Consider the following 14,944-nt stretch of genomic DNA (forward strand, 5'->3'; position numbering starts at 1 on the left):
TTAACTAACAAACACACAAATTCTTCCCTTATCACTCCTAAACACTTTTTGCATAATAATTTGGAACACAGTGTACATTTGCTTTTCCACAAAACACCAGTGGTTCACGTAGTGAATCTTACAGTTCTAACTTGCCAACCGTGGTCTATATGGAGTTGTTCAATAAAGGGCCCAAAATTAAGATAACATAGACGGGAGAGGTCTCTATGAATAGGAATTCCTAAGTATTTGATACCCTGTGAGGGCCAGGCAAAGGGAAAGTTGGACTGGATGGAATCCTGTATGGATTTGGGGAGGGAGACATCGAGGGCCTCAGACTTCGCTGTATTGATTTTAAAAATTGACCATGTAACAAAGTGATCTATTTCAGCCATAACAGCAGGGACGGATATATTTGATTGAGTGATATATACTAGGACATCATCAGCAAATAGAGAGCACTTGTACTCGGTGCCTCCCACCTCAATCCACCTAATCTTGGGGTTATGGTGAATTGATGAGAGCAGGTGCTCCGTCACTAGGATGTATAAGAGAGGGGACAGAGGACATCCCTGCCTTGTCCCATTGGTGATTATGAAAGGTGATGAAAATGTTCTGATGCGCCCCCTGGGCCTTGGGACACCCGGAGCCGGACCTTTTTGGTGGATGCTGGTGGTTGTAGTCTCCTTGGCGGAGACCCGGTTCCGTGGCTCAGGGCTGTCAAACCAGTGGCGGAACTATTTATGTGGTTTGGATGTTTAAATGTCCGACTACGCCACCCGTGGATTGTGGTCAGAGTGAACCGCCGCTGCAGGGCAGACCACTGAGGCTGGTGTTGTGGGTGCAGCAGAGCGTAGAAAAACTCCCCATGGGAGGAGTATAGCCTCAGGGCAGTGAATGCGGAGGATGGGGGTGATGATGCAGGGCAGCAGTAGTAACGACACGGAGTCAGTGATGCAGTCCAGGGCCTTTACTCACAGTTCTTATTATCCAGACCAATTCTGCAGGTAACGGCTGCCCACGTCGTACTGTGCTCACCAGGTGAGGGGCTCAGACAACTCCCAGATAACTCTGGAGCGCTTCACAGGACCCCCTTTGTATGTCCTTTGTCTGGCCTTTCTTACCAACCCTTCTGTCCGGCTGCCTCGGGCCTCCTCTTGGTAAACTTGGCGCCAGTTTCCCTGACCCTATGTGGTGCCTTCCTAGCGGGTGTAGCGAGGGGCTGCGCCACATAAAATGTCACAGCCTCTGGTTTCTAGCTGAGGGTCATTTCCCTCCTCCACTAGTTTCGGGGACCGATCTCTCCCTTTGGCCTGACCCCTCCACGCAGGTGGATTCGGGCGTGCGGTGGCGACTCGCCCGTCCGCACCCCTGGGATCCCTTTGTTCCTCGTTCCTGGAGCCTTCTCCACTCCTCTTCCTTCCTTCTCCCTCTTCCAGGCCTGGGCCTCTGTTACTAGGCCCGCCTCTGGAGCAGAGCTCATGCAGAGCCCCTGCTCCCTGTCACTTCTGCTCAGACTTCTCTGCACTGAACTAAGATGGTGCCCACCTTTTATACTCCCTTCTCAATGCAACCAGGAACTGCTTCCTCCCTGCTCCTGCACTACAGGGTTCCCCTTCCTCAGTGTTCCCTCCCCCCACTCCAGCCAGGGACAGGGACTGTCGTGCCCATCTCAGGGGCATATTGGTCGCCCTGCCCCACGGCAATGTGGTGTAATGCATGCAGGTGTCGGGTCCTGATCCATACTTCATCCTTACCTGAGAGTGAGATATCACACCTCTGGGTGAGGTGCAATACCTCTGTAGCAACCGAGCCCTCAGGGTGCTAAAGTTCCATTTATCTTCAGCCTAGGTGACGTATTGCGATACAGGGCCATGATTTTGGCTATAAAAGGGTCCCCTAGACCCCTACTACAAGCTTTTTAAGAGAATAATATATGGCGTGCCAGGAGACTCTATGGAATGCTTTCTCAGCATCCAACGAGAGTATCTAATTACAAATTTTTAACTGCATCTAGCCCACGAAATACTTTGTGCCTAGTTGCAGTGTCTTCTAGTCAGCGGATTATCCCGGCTGTTAAGCAAGCTACACCACCTGTAGTTTGGACACTTAATTTTTTCAAAGGAAATTCTTCGGGACCACGGGATACTCAGTGAAGAGCATCAGGAGGCACCCCAAGGCATAGGGGCTGGGACTGGCAGTAGGATGCCTTGCGGTGGACAGCCGAGCTCAATCCTTATAAAAGCTTTTTTAACTGCTGCAGCTTTAGTGGACGCTACTGGAGCTGGAATTACGCGGCTGCTGGCATGAGACTTGCCCTCCAATAGATCCTTGTAAAAGGATTTAAAGTGTATTCATTCAAATTAGAGAGACAATTTAAATTAAAAAGCTTAGAGCTGCCTCCACCACAGTGGGGCTCGCTCGACCCACCAGCGGACAGGCACCAGTATTGGGAGATGGGGGCTGGCCGTCAGGGTCCACCGCGGCTCTGGCACAAACCCGGCGACACGGCGGTGGCACGTGCAGGAACGGGCTGGCCGTGTCGGCTTCTCACTTTTTGGATTTTAGAAGGGCATGACATGCCTATATCTGTGTCTCCCCCTCCTTTTACTCCTCCACCTCTTTTCTTTTCGCATGACTATATGTACTTGTCACTTTTCCATGTGTTAGTTATGTCTTCTGAGCAGTTTGTCAGCTTTTGGACACCTTTGAAGGTGTTTTCTATGTGTTTCTATGTGTTTTTGTTTGCCTGCCATTGGTTTTAACGGTGTTCGAAGGTGTTTGACGAACAGTTCGACGAACAGTTCGGCGAACACAAGGGTGTTCGACGAACCGAACCGAACTCGAACATTACGGGGGTGGCTCAACACTAATAAAGATGAACTCCATAAAGTATGTGGAGTTTCTCAAACAGCACTTACAGCCATGGTTCAAGAAGAAGAACCGTGTATTCCGCAGCAAGATCATTTTCATGCATGATAATGTACCGTCTCATGCTGCACAAAACACATCTGCATCTCTGGCTGATATGGGCATAAAAGGGGACAAACTTATGGTGTGACCCCCATTCTCCCCTGACCTCAAACCCATTGAGAACCTCTGGAGCATCATCAAAAGGAGTGTCTATGATGGCGGGAGGCAGTTCATATCTAAGCAACAGCTCTGGGAGGGTATTCTGTCGTCATGCAAAACAATTGAAGCAGAAACCATCCAAAACCTGACAAATTCAATGGACGAGAGAGTTCAGAAGCTACTTTCTAACAAGGGGTCCTATGTTCAAATGTAACATCACCTAGAATAAAGTTTTGAGTTGAAAACTGTTTGATTTCAGTTTATAATAACCTGCAAATGCTTATAATTTCAAAAATGACCATTTTTTTGTTCTTTATTAAAATTAAAAGGTTGATCGAAGAGTGTGGGGGATCTAAGAGTGTGGCAACCCAGTAGTCAGGATTATTTCGAATTCTGACAATCTGAGGGTCATGTTGCAGGTAGTGCAGCAAGAAGGCACTCATGTGTCTTGCGCATCTAGGAGCCCCAAAATTATTTTCCGGGCTAGATGCAGCTAAAAATTATTATTAATTTGATAGCTGGTGGAGCTTAGTATAGATGGCCTAATAGAATCAGTACTGCACACTGCTACAAGGCCCAAATTAATTTCCAGCCAAGATACAGATAAACATGATTAGTAATTTTAAATCTGGTGGAGTTTAGCATAGATGGCCTAATAGAATCAGTACTGCACACTGCTACAAGGCCCAAATTATTTTCCAGCCAAGATACAGATAAACATGATTAGTAATTTTAAATCTGGTGGAGTTTAGTATAGATGGCCTAATAGAATCAGTACTGCACACTGCTACAAGGCCCAAATTATTTTCCAGCCAAGATAGGGATAAACATGATTAGTAATTTTAAATCTCGTGGAGTTTAGTATAGATGGCCTAATAGAATCAGTACTGCACACTGCTACAAGGCCCAAATTATTTTCCAGCCAAGATACAGCTAAACATGATTAGCAATTTTAAATCTGGTGGAGTTTAGTATAGATGGCCTAATAGAATCAGTACTGCACACTGCTACAAGCCCCAAATTATTTTCCAGCCAAGATACAGCTAAACATGATTAGTAATTTGAAAGCTTAAAACGGTTGGTGAGGTGATATTAAGAAATCATCAAGCTTTTACTCTCCCCAGGATGACACAGGGGTTGAAAAGTCCTTTCGGATCCATGATTTGTTCATCTTTATGAACGTGAGTCTGTCTACATTATCAGTGGAGAGCCGCGTGCGCTTATCTGTCAGCACACCACCAGCAGCGCTGAACACACGTTCAGACAGAACGCTGGCTGTGGGGCATGACAACATCTCTAAGGCGTAAGTGGCGAGCTCCGGCCATTTATCCAGATTGGAAGCCCAAAAAGAGCAAGGGTCCAGTGACACAGTCATGACTTCAATGTTTACTTGGAGATACTCCTGTACCATTGTCTCTAGGCGTGGACTATGTGTCAGACTTCTTTTCTCCTGTGGCCTTGCAAAGGATGGGCTAAAAAAGTGGTGAAATTATTCCGCAAAATTGATGTTACCAGCAGATACTGTGTTTCTGTTACGTTTTGAGGGCTGAACACTCGACGGTCCCACGGTTGGCAAGTTGGAACTGTGAGATTCACTACGTGCACCACTGGTGTTTTGTGGAAAAGCACATGTAAGATTCTGCAACAGTCTCTGCTGATACTCCTGCATGCGTGCATCCCTTTCTATGGCAGCAATAATTTCTGCAAATTTACTTTTGTACCGGGGATCTAACAGTGTGGCAACCCAGTAGTCAGGATTATTTCTAATTCTCACAATTCGAGGGTCATGTTGCAGGTAGTGCAGCAAGAAGGCACTCATGTGTCTTGAGCATCCAGGAGCACCTAGTCCCTGTTGTGTTGGTGGCGAGGTAACAATCATGCTTCCTTCCTCTGCCCTCTCCCCCCAACGTGGCACAACAGAAATGTGATCAAGGTCTCCCTCATCTGATGAGTCTTCCATCAGTTCGTCCTCCACTTCTTCCTGGGCTCCTGCACCTTCCTCACTAGTTTGGCTGCTACCATGCGCCCTGGTAAAACCATCTCCCCCACCCTCACATGCCTGCCGCCTTGGTGCTGCCGACCGTCTGGACCTTGCAGATGTTTGCCCTTCCGCATACAACTCCACCTCCTCTACTTCCTCCACCTCCTCTTGTGCCATCACCTGACTCGAATTCTGTTTAACATGTGCTCCAGCATGTAAATCACCGGAATAGTCATGCTGATAATGGCATCGTCAGCACTAAACATCTTCGTCGCCATTTCAAAACTGTGCAGAAGGGTGCATAGGTCGCTGATCTGAGACCACTCCTCCATTTGTCCCACCTCTGGATCTCGTTGGCCCAGGCTATACGTCAGAACATATTGCACCAGGGCTTGTCGGTGCTGCCACAGTCGCTGCAACATGTGCAGAGTTGAATTCCACTGGGTAGGCACATCTCATTTAAGCCAGTGAAGTGGCAGGCCCAACGACTTCTGTAGAGATGTAAGTCGCTGAGCTGCGGGATACGAACGGCGGAAGTGAGCACACAGCGACCGTGCCCTCTGCAGAAGGCCATCTAGTCCGGGATAGTGGGCTAAAAATTGCTGGACAACCAGGTTCAACACGTGAGCCATACAAGACACGTGTGTGACATTGCTCCGGCGAAGGGCCGCACCCAGGTTTGCAGCATTGTCGCACACGGCCTTCCCTGGTTTCAGGTCCAGTGGAGACAACCATTGATGAAACTGGTTCTCCAGAGCTGACTGTCACACACAGAGTTTCTCAAAGAAGCGGTGATGTTGTGTGCGACATGCTGGTGGAGCGCAGGCACACCTTTCTTTGAGAAGTAGTGCCAACTGGGCATCTGGTACTGGGGCACTGTGACGGACATAAGGTCTTTAACCCCTTAAGCTCCGAGGGTGGTTTGCACGTTAATGACAAGGACAATTTTTACAATTCTGACCACTGTCACTTTATGAGGTAATTACTCTGGAACGCTTCAACGGATCCCCCTGATTCTGAGATTGTTTTTTCGTGACATATTGTACTTCATTATTGTGGCAAAATTTCTTTGATACCACTTGCGTTTATTTGTGAAAAAAATGGAAATTTGGTGAAAATTTAGAAAATTTTGCAATTTTCAAAATTTGAATTTTTATGCCCTTAAATCAGAGAGATATGTCACACAAAAGAGTTAATAAATAACATTTCCCACATGTCTACTTTACATCAGCACGATTTTGGAATCAAATTTTTTTTTTGTTATTGAGCTATAAGGGTTAAAAGTTGATCAGCGATTTCTCATTTTTCCAACAAAATTTACAAAACCATTTTTTTAGGGACCACATCACAATTGAAGTCACTTTGAGAGGTCTTTATGACAGAAAATACCCAAAAGTGACACCATTCTAAAAACTGCACCCGTCAAGGTGCTCAAAACCACATTAAAGAACTTTATTAACCCTTTAGGTGCTTCACAGGAATTTTTTGAATGTGGAAGAAAAAAATGAACATTTAACTTTTTTCACAAAAATGTTACTTTAGACCCAATTTTTTTTATTTTCACAGAGGTAACAAGAAAAAATGGACCTCAAAATTTGTTGTGCAATTTCCCCTGGGCACGCCGATACCCAATATGTGGGGAAAAAACACTGTTTTGGCGCACGGCAGGGCTCTGAAGGGAAGGAGCGCCATTTGACTTTTTGATTGTAAAATTTGCTTGAATAATTAGCGGACGCCATGTTGTGTTTGGAGAGCCCCTGTGTGCCCAAACATTGGAGCTCCCCCACAAGTGACCCCATTTTGGAAACTAGACCCCCCAAGGCACCTATCTAGATGCATAGTAAGCACTTGAAACCCCCAGGTGCTTCACAAATTGATTCGTAAAAATGAAAAAGTGAAAAAAAAAACACTTTTTCATTTTTATGAATCAATTTGTGAAGCACCTGGGGGTTCCAAGTGCTCACTATGCATCTAGATAGGTGCCTTGAGGGGTATAGTTTCCAAAATGGGGTCACTTGTGGGAGAGCTCCAATGTTTGGGCACACAGGGTCTCTCCAAACGCAACATGATGTCCGCTAACAATTTGAGCCGACAATTTGTTAGAGGATACCATGTTGCATTTGGAGAGTCCCTGTGTGCCCAAACATTGGAGCTCCCCCACAAGTGACCCCATTTTGGAAACTAGACCCCCCAAGGCACCTATCTAGATGCATAGTGAGCACTTGGAACCCCAAGGTGTTTCACAAATTGATTCATAAATATGAAAAAGTGTTTTTTTTTTCACTTTTTCATTTTTACGAATCAATTTGTGAAGCACCTGGAGGTTCCAAGTGCTCACTATGCACCTAGATAGGTGCCTTGGGGGGTCTAGTTTCCAAAATAGGGTCACTTGTGGGGGAGCTCCAATGTTTGTGCACGCAGTAGCTCTCCAAACGCAACATGGCGTCCGCTAACAATTTGAGCCGATTTTCCATTCAATTTGCTAGAGGACACCATGTCGCGTTTGGAGAGCCCCTGTGTGCCCAAACTTTGGAGCTCCCCCACAAGTGATCCCATTTTGGAAACTAGACACCCCAAGGCACCTATCTAGATGCATAGTGAGCACTTAGAACCCCCAGGTGCTACACAAATTGATTCGTAAAAATGAAAAAGTGAAAAAAAAACACTTTTTCATATTTATGAATCAATTTGTGAAACACCTGGGGGTTCCAAGTGCTCACTATGCATCTAGATAGGTGCCTTGGGGGTTCTAGTTTCCAAAATGGGGTCACTTGTGGGGGAGCTCCAATGTTTGGGCACACAGGGACTCTCCAAATGCAACATGGTATCCGCTTGCAAATTGTCGGCTCAAATTGTTAGCGGACATCATGTTGCGTTTGGAGAGCCCCTGTGTGCCCAAACATTGGAGCTCCCCCACAAGTGACCCTATTTTGGAAACTAGACCCCCCAAGGCACCTATCTAGATGCATAGTGAGCACTTGGAACCCCCAGGTGCTTCACAAATTGATTCGTAAAAATGAGAAAGTGAAAAAAAAAAACACTTTTTCATATTTATGAATCAATTTGTGAAACACCTGGGGGTTCCAAGTGCTCACTATGAATCTAGATAGGTGCCTTGGGGGGTCTAGTTTCCAAAATGGGGTCACTTGTGGGGGAGCTCCAATGTTTGGGCACACAGGGGCTCTCCAAACGCAACATGATGTCCGCTAACAATTTGAGCCGACAATTTGTTAGCGGATACCATGTTGCATTTGGAGAGTCCCTGTGTGCCCAAACATTGGAGCTCCCCCACAAGTGACCCCATTTTGGAAACTAGACCCCCCAAGGCACCTATCTAGATGCAAAGTGAGCACTTGGAACCCCCAGGTGTTTCACAAATTGATTCATAAATATGAAAAAGTGTTTTTTTTTCACTTTTTCATTTTTACGAATCAATTTGTGAAGCACCTGGGGGTTCCAAGTGCTCACTATGCATCTAGATAGGTGCCTTGGGGGGTCTAGTTTCCAAAATGGGGTCACTTGTGGGGGAGCTCCAATGTTTGTGCACGCAGTAGCTCTCCAAACGCAACATGGCGTCCGCTAACAATTTGAGCCGATTTTCCATTCAATTTGTTAGCGGACACCATGTCGCGTTTGGAGAGCCCGTGATGTGCCTAAACAGTGGAGCTCCCCCACAAGTGACCCCATTTTGGAAACTATACCCCTCAAGGATTTTATTAAGGTGTATAGTGAACATTTTGAACCCAGAGGTACGACACAGAATTTGTTCACATTAGGTTATCATATTGAATAAGTTGTCATTAGTCTTGAGCGCAAGTGCTCGCTTCTTGAGTTTGCATCGGGTACTCAGGTATGTACCATGTACAGCGTGTGCTCGAGTGACATGCTCGAGTCCCTGCTCCGCATGTTTCACAGTTATTAGACACCCAAAAAAAACCATGCGGGGATCGCTCGTGCATGGCAGGCAATCCCCGTAAAGTTTTTTTGGCCGCGAAGCATATGGGGCAGAGACTCGAGCATGTCACTCAAATACCCACGATACTCAATGCATACCAGAGCACCCGATGCAAACTCAAGTAGCGAGCACTTGCGCTCAACACTAGACGCCATATCGTCATCTTTTTTCTTACTTTTGAAAAAAATCCCAACCCCATCACAACCCTAACCCCAACCCTAACCCCAACCCCAGCCCTAACCGTAGCACAACCCTAACCGTAGCACAACCCTAACCGTAGCACAACCCTAACCGTAGCACAACCCTAAACCTAGCACAACCCTAACCCTAGCACAACCCTAACCCCAAACCCAGCCCTAACCCTAGCCCAATCCAAACCCAAGAGTTTATTTTTGACGCCGTTCCTCGTGCGGTATAAGTGATTAGACGACTTTATTCTTCGGGTCGGTGTGATTACAGCAATACCAGAATCATATGGGGTTTTTATGACTGACAGCTGTCATACACAAAAAGACGCATTTTTTGTAAAATCTAGTTTTTGCATCGCCATATTTTGAGAGCTATAATTTTTCCAGATTTTGGCAGACAGTCATGTGATGGCTCGTTTTTTGCGGGATGAGTTGACATTGTTATTGGTGCCATTTTCAGGCACGTGACATTTTGTGATCGCTTTCTATTCCGATTTTTGGGAGGCAGAATAAACAAAAACCAACAATTCAGGAATTGTTTTTTTTTTTTTTATTCTGTTCCGCGTGTGGTAAAAGTGCTAAGGCAGCTTTATTCTTCGGGTCAGTACGTTTACAGCGGTGCCACATTTATATCGTTTTTCTATGTTTTGCACTTTTACATAATAAAAGCAATTTTATAGAAAAAAATATTTTTTAGCATAGCTTTATTCTGAGAGCTATAACTTTTTTATTTTTTGGCTGATGGAGCTGTTTGTCAGCTTGTTTTTTGCAGGACGAGATGACGTTTTCACTGGTACAATTTTTATTTATATTCGTCTTTTTGATCGCGTGTTATTGCATTTTTTATTTGGCGGTATGGTGATAAAGCATTGTTTTTTGCTTCATTTTTTTTTTTTTTTTTACCGTGTTCACTGAAGGGGTTAACTAGTGGGACAGTTTTATAGGTCAGGTTGTTCCGGACGCGGCGATACCAAATATGTGTACTTTTACTGTTTTTTTTTTTTTTTTTTTATAATAATATTTATTGATGGGTACATTATATTTTTATTTTTGGTGGATTATTTTATTTATTTTTTTTTTATATTTTTGCATTTTTTTTTTTTTCACTTACTGACAGTTTTTATACTTTATTACTTTGCCCCACTATTGGACTTTCACTTTTTTTTCTCTGATCGCCTGCATGGCACAGGAATGCAGCACCATCCCTGTGTCATACAGGCTATCAGCGTTGCACAGTGAGAAGATTGTTTGGAGATGCACTGCGCATGTCCAAACAATCTTCCTGCTGTCTAGTGACCCGGATGTTGTCATGACGACATCGGATCGTCATGGCAACACCCGGGAAGCCTTTGCAGAAAGCGCTGGAAGCCGGAAGAGGAGGTGAGTATCTGCGATCACCTCCCCTTGCCCCCGCAATGTTGCGATCGGCTGCGATCGACTTCGATTGCAGCATCGCAGGGGTTAATGTGCTGGGAGCGGTGCAGGACCGCCCCCTGCACATAGTACCGGGTGTCAGCTATGACAATCAGCTGACACCCGGTGGCTATCACGCCCGCACAGCCTGTGTGCGCGCGCGATCGCGATGACGTACTAATACGGGTCTGGCTCTTAAGTCCCAGGGCACAGACGCGTATTAGTACGTCAGATGTTATTAAGGGGTTAAAATCCAAAGTGTCCACCAGGCGGAAAGGCAGCATTTCTGTAGCCAAGAGCTTGCAGATGGTGAAATTCAACCTCTTAGCTTTCTCATGGCTAGGAGGAAATGGTCTTTTACTTTTCCACATCTGAGGGACCGAGGGCTGGCTGTTGTGCTTAGACGGGTTTGAGAAGGGTGTCCCCGGCAAACTGCCAGTCTGTGAGGAAGATGCAGGCGGACATGTTAGGTTGCCTTGATCCAAAGGTGGTGCTATCGATGTCGGACAGCGCTCAACACCAGCTGGTGTTTCCACCTCCAATGAAAATGATGACCTGCCAATCACGCTGGCTGTTGCAGGTAAAGAGGTGGCAGGTCTGCGTCCCAAAACAGGTGTGACTGCTGTCCCCCCAGTCACAGAGTATGAAGAGGCCGCGGATTCACCAGATGTGGCAGACGGTGGTTGGCCCGGCCGGCTAGGCCGCATTGTAGCACAGTGAGCTTCCCACTGCAACTTATGCTTCATATCCATGTGCCGGTTCATGCATGAAGTACTCAAACTATGTATTTTTTGGCCTCTACTTAGCTTTTGCTGACAAATGTTACAGATAACACGAGTTGGGTCATCCTTATCGATCTGAAAAAATGCCCAGGCTATTCAAGGCTTAGCACCCATGCGACCTGAAGAGCCAACACGACTAGTGTTGAGCCACCCCCGTAGTGTTCGAGTTCGGTTCGGTGCGTCGAACACCCATATGTACGCCGAACTGTTCGTCAAACTGTTCATCGAACACCGTCGAACACCGTTGAAACCAACGGCAGGCAAACAAAAACACATAGAAACACATAGAAAACACCTTCAAAGGTGTCCAAAAGCTGACAAACTTCTCAGAAGACACAACTAACACATGGAAAAGTGACAAGTACATATAGTCATGCGAAAAGAAAAGAGGTGGAGGAGTAAAAGGAGGGGGAGACACAGATATAGGCATGTCATGCCCTTCTAAAACCAAAAAAGTGCGAAGCCGACACGGCCAGTCCGTTCCTGCCCGTGCGACCTCCGTGTCGCCGGGTTTGTGACAGAGCCGCGGTGGACTCTGGCGGCCAGCCCCCATCTCCCAATACTGGTGCCTGTCCGCTGGTGGGTCGAGCGAGCCACCCTGCGGGGGAGGCAGGTGTAATCTTTTTAATTTAAATTGTCTCTCTAATTTGAATGAGTACACTTTAAATCCTTTTACAAGGATCTATTGAAGGGCAAGTCTCATGCCAGCAGCCGCGGTAATTCCAGCTCCAGTAGCGTCCACTAAAGCTGCTGCAGTTAAAAAGCTTTTATAAGGATCAAGCTTGGCGGTCCACCGCAAGGCGTCCTATCGCCAGTCCCAGCCCCTGTGCCTTGGGGTGCCTCCCCGATGCTCTTCACTGAGTGTCCCGTTGGCCCGAACCATTTCCTTTGAAAAAATTAAGTGTCCAAACTACAAGTGGTGTAGCTTGCTTAACAGCTGGGATAATCCGCTGACTAGCAGACACTGTACTAGTCACAAAGTATTTCCTGGGCTAGATGCATTTAAAAATTTGTAATTAGATACTCTCGTTGGACGCTGAGAAAGCATTCCATAGAGTCTCCTGGCATGCCATATATTAATCTCTTAAAAAGCTTGGGGTAGGGGTCTAGGGGACCCTTTTATAGGCAACATCACGGCCCTGTATCGCAATACGTCACCTAGGCTGAAGATAAATGGAACATTTTAATCACCTTTCATAATCACCAATGGGACAAGGTAGGGATGTCCTCTGTCCCCTCTCTTATACATCCTAGTGACGGAGCACCTGCTCTCATCAATTCGCCATAACCCCAAGATTAGGTGGATTGAGGTGGGAGGCACCGAGTACAAGTGCTCTGCATTTGCTGATGATGTCCTAGTATATATCACTCAATCACATATATCCATCCCTGCTGTTATGGCTGAAATATATCACTTTGTTACATGGTCAAATTTTAAAATCAATGCAGCAAAGTCTGAGGCCCTCGATGTCTCCCTCCCCAAATCCATACAGGATTCCATCCAGTCCAACTTTCCCTTTGCCTTGCCCTCACAGGGTATCAAATACTTAGGAATTCGTATTCATAGAGACCTCTCCCGTCTATGTTATCTTAATTTTGGGCCCTTTATTGAACAACTCCATACAGACCACGGTTGGCAAGTTAGAACTGTAAGATTCACTATGTGAACCACTGGTGTTTTGTGGAAAAGCACATGTACACTGTGTTCCAAATTATTACGCAAATAGTGTTTAGGAGTGATAAGGTAAGATTTTTTTTGTTTGTCAGTTAAACTCATTGATGGTGATGTGTGTCAGGCCTCTTTATATCACTGTAAGCAATTGCAGACACCTGTGCTAATTAGCTTGGCAGGTGTGTCCAATGAAAGGCAAGACTACAGTCATGGCCAAAAGTATTGAGAATGAGACAAATAGTAATTTTTCTAAAGTTTACTGCTTCATTTTTTTGTAATGGCAATTTGCATATACTCCTGAATGTCAAAGAGTGATCAGCTTAACAGCAATTACTGTACTTGCAAAGTCAATATTTGCCCAGAAAATGAACTTTAACCCCCAAAACACATTTCAACATCATTGCAGTCCTGCCTTAAAAGGAGCAGCTAACATCGTTTTAGTGATTGATCCATTAACACAGGTGTGGGTGTTGATGAGGACAGGGCTGGCGATCAATCAGTCATGATTAAGTAAGAATGACATCACTGGACACTTTAAAAGGAGGCTGGTTCTTGGTATCATTGTTTCTCTTCAGTTAACCATGGTTATCTCTAAAGAAACACGTGCAGCCATCATTGCACTGCACAAAAATGGCCTAACAGGGAAGAGTATCGCAGCTACAAAGATTGCACCTCAGTCAACAATCTATCGCATCATCAAGAACTTCAAGGAGAGAGCTTCCATTGTTGTCAAAAAGGCTCCAGGGCGCCCAAGAAAGACCAGCAAGCGCCAGGACCGTATCTTAAAACTGTTTCAGCTGCGGGATTGGACTACCAGCAGTGCCGAGCTTGCTCAGGAATGGCAGCAGGCTGGTGTGAGTGCTTCTGCACGCACTGTGAGGCGGAGACTCTTTGAGCAAGGGCTGGATTCAAGGAGGGCAGCAAAGAAGCCACTTCTCTCCAGAAAAAACATCAGGGACCGACTGATATTCTGCAAAAGATACAGGGAGTGGACTGCTGAGGACAGGGGCAAAGTCATTTTCTCTGATGAATCCCCTTTTCGATTGTTTGGGACATCTGGAAAACAGCTTATTCGGAGAAGAAGAGGTGAGCGCTACCACCAGTCTTGTCTCATGCCAACTGTAAAGCATCCTGAAACCATTCATGTGTGGGGTTGCTTCTCAGCCAAGGGAATCGGCTCACTCACAGTCTTGCCTAAAAACAGAGCCATGAATAAAGAATGGTACCAGAATATCCTCCAAGAGCAACTTCTCCCAACCGTCCAAGAGCAGTTTGGCGCCCAACAATGCCTTTTCCAGCATGATGGAGCACCTTGCCATAAAGCAAAGGTGATAACTAAATGGCTCATGGAACAAAACATAGAGATTTTGGGTCCATGGCCTGGAAACTCCCCAGATCTTAATCCCATTGAGAACTTGTGGTCAATCATCAAGAGACGGGTGGACAAACAAAAACCAACAAATTCTGGCAAAATGCAAGCATTGATTATGCAAGAATGGACTGCTATCAGTCAGGATTTGGTCCAAAAGTTGATTGAGAGCATGCCAGGGAGAATTACAGAGGTCTTGAAGAAGAAGGGGCAACACTGCAAATATTGACTTGCTGCATTAACTCATTCTAACTGTCAATATAACCTATTGGTACTCATATTATGATTGCAATTATATTTCTGTATGTGATATAAACATCAGACAAACACTAATCAAAACCAGAGGCCAGCAGATCATGTGAAAATATAATTTTGGTGTCATTCTCAATACTTTGTGCCATGACTGTACTTAAGAAGGCTGTCCCACATTACTAAGCAGCCTACATTTTCTGCCAAAATGGGAAAGAAAAAGGATGTGTCGGCTGCTGAGAAGCAAGAAATTGTGGAGTGTTTAAGTCAAGGCATGACTACAA

Source organism: Phyllobates terribilis, unplaced genomic scaffold (genome assembly GCF_046119375.1).
Source record: "Phyllobates terribilis strain yellow unplaced genomic scaffold, ASM4611937v1 Scaffold_1__5_contigs__length_1240528914, whole genome shotgun sequence".
In the NCBI taxonomy this organism is placed as follows: domain Eukaryota; kingdom Metazoa; phylum Chordata; class Amphibia; order Anura; family Dendrobatidae; genus Phyllobates; species Phyllobates terribilis.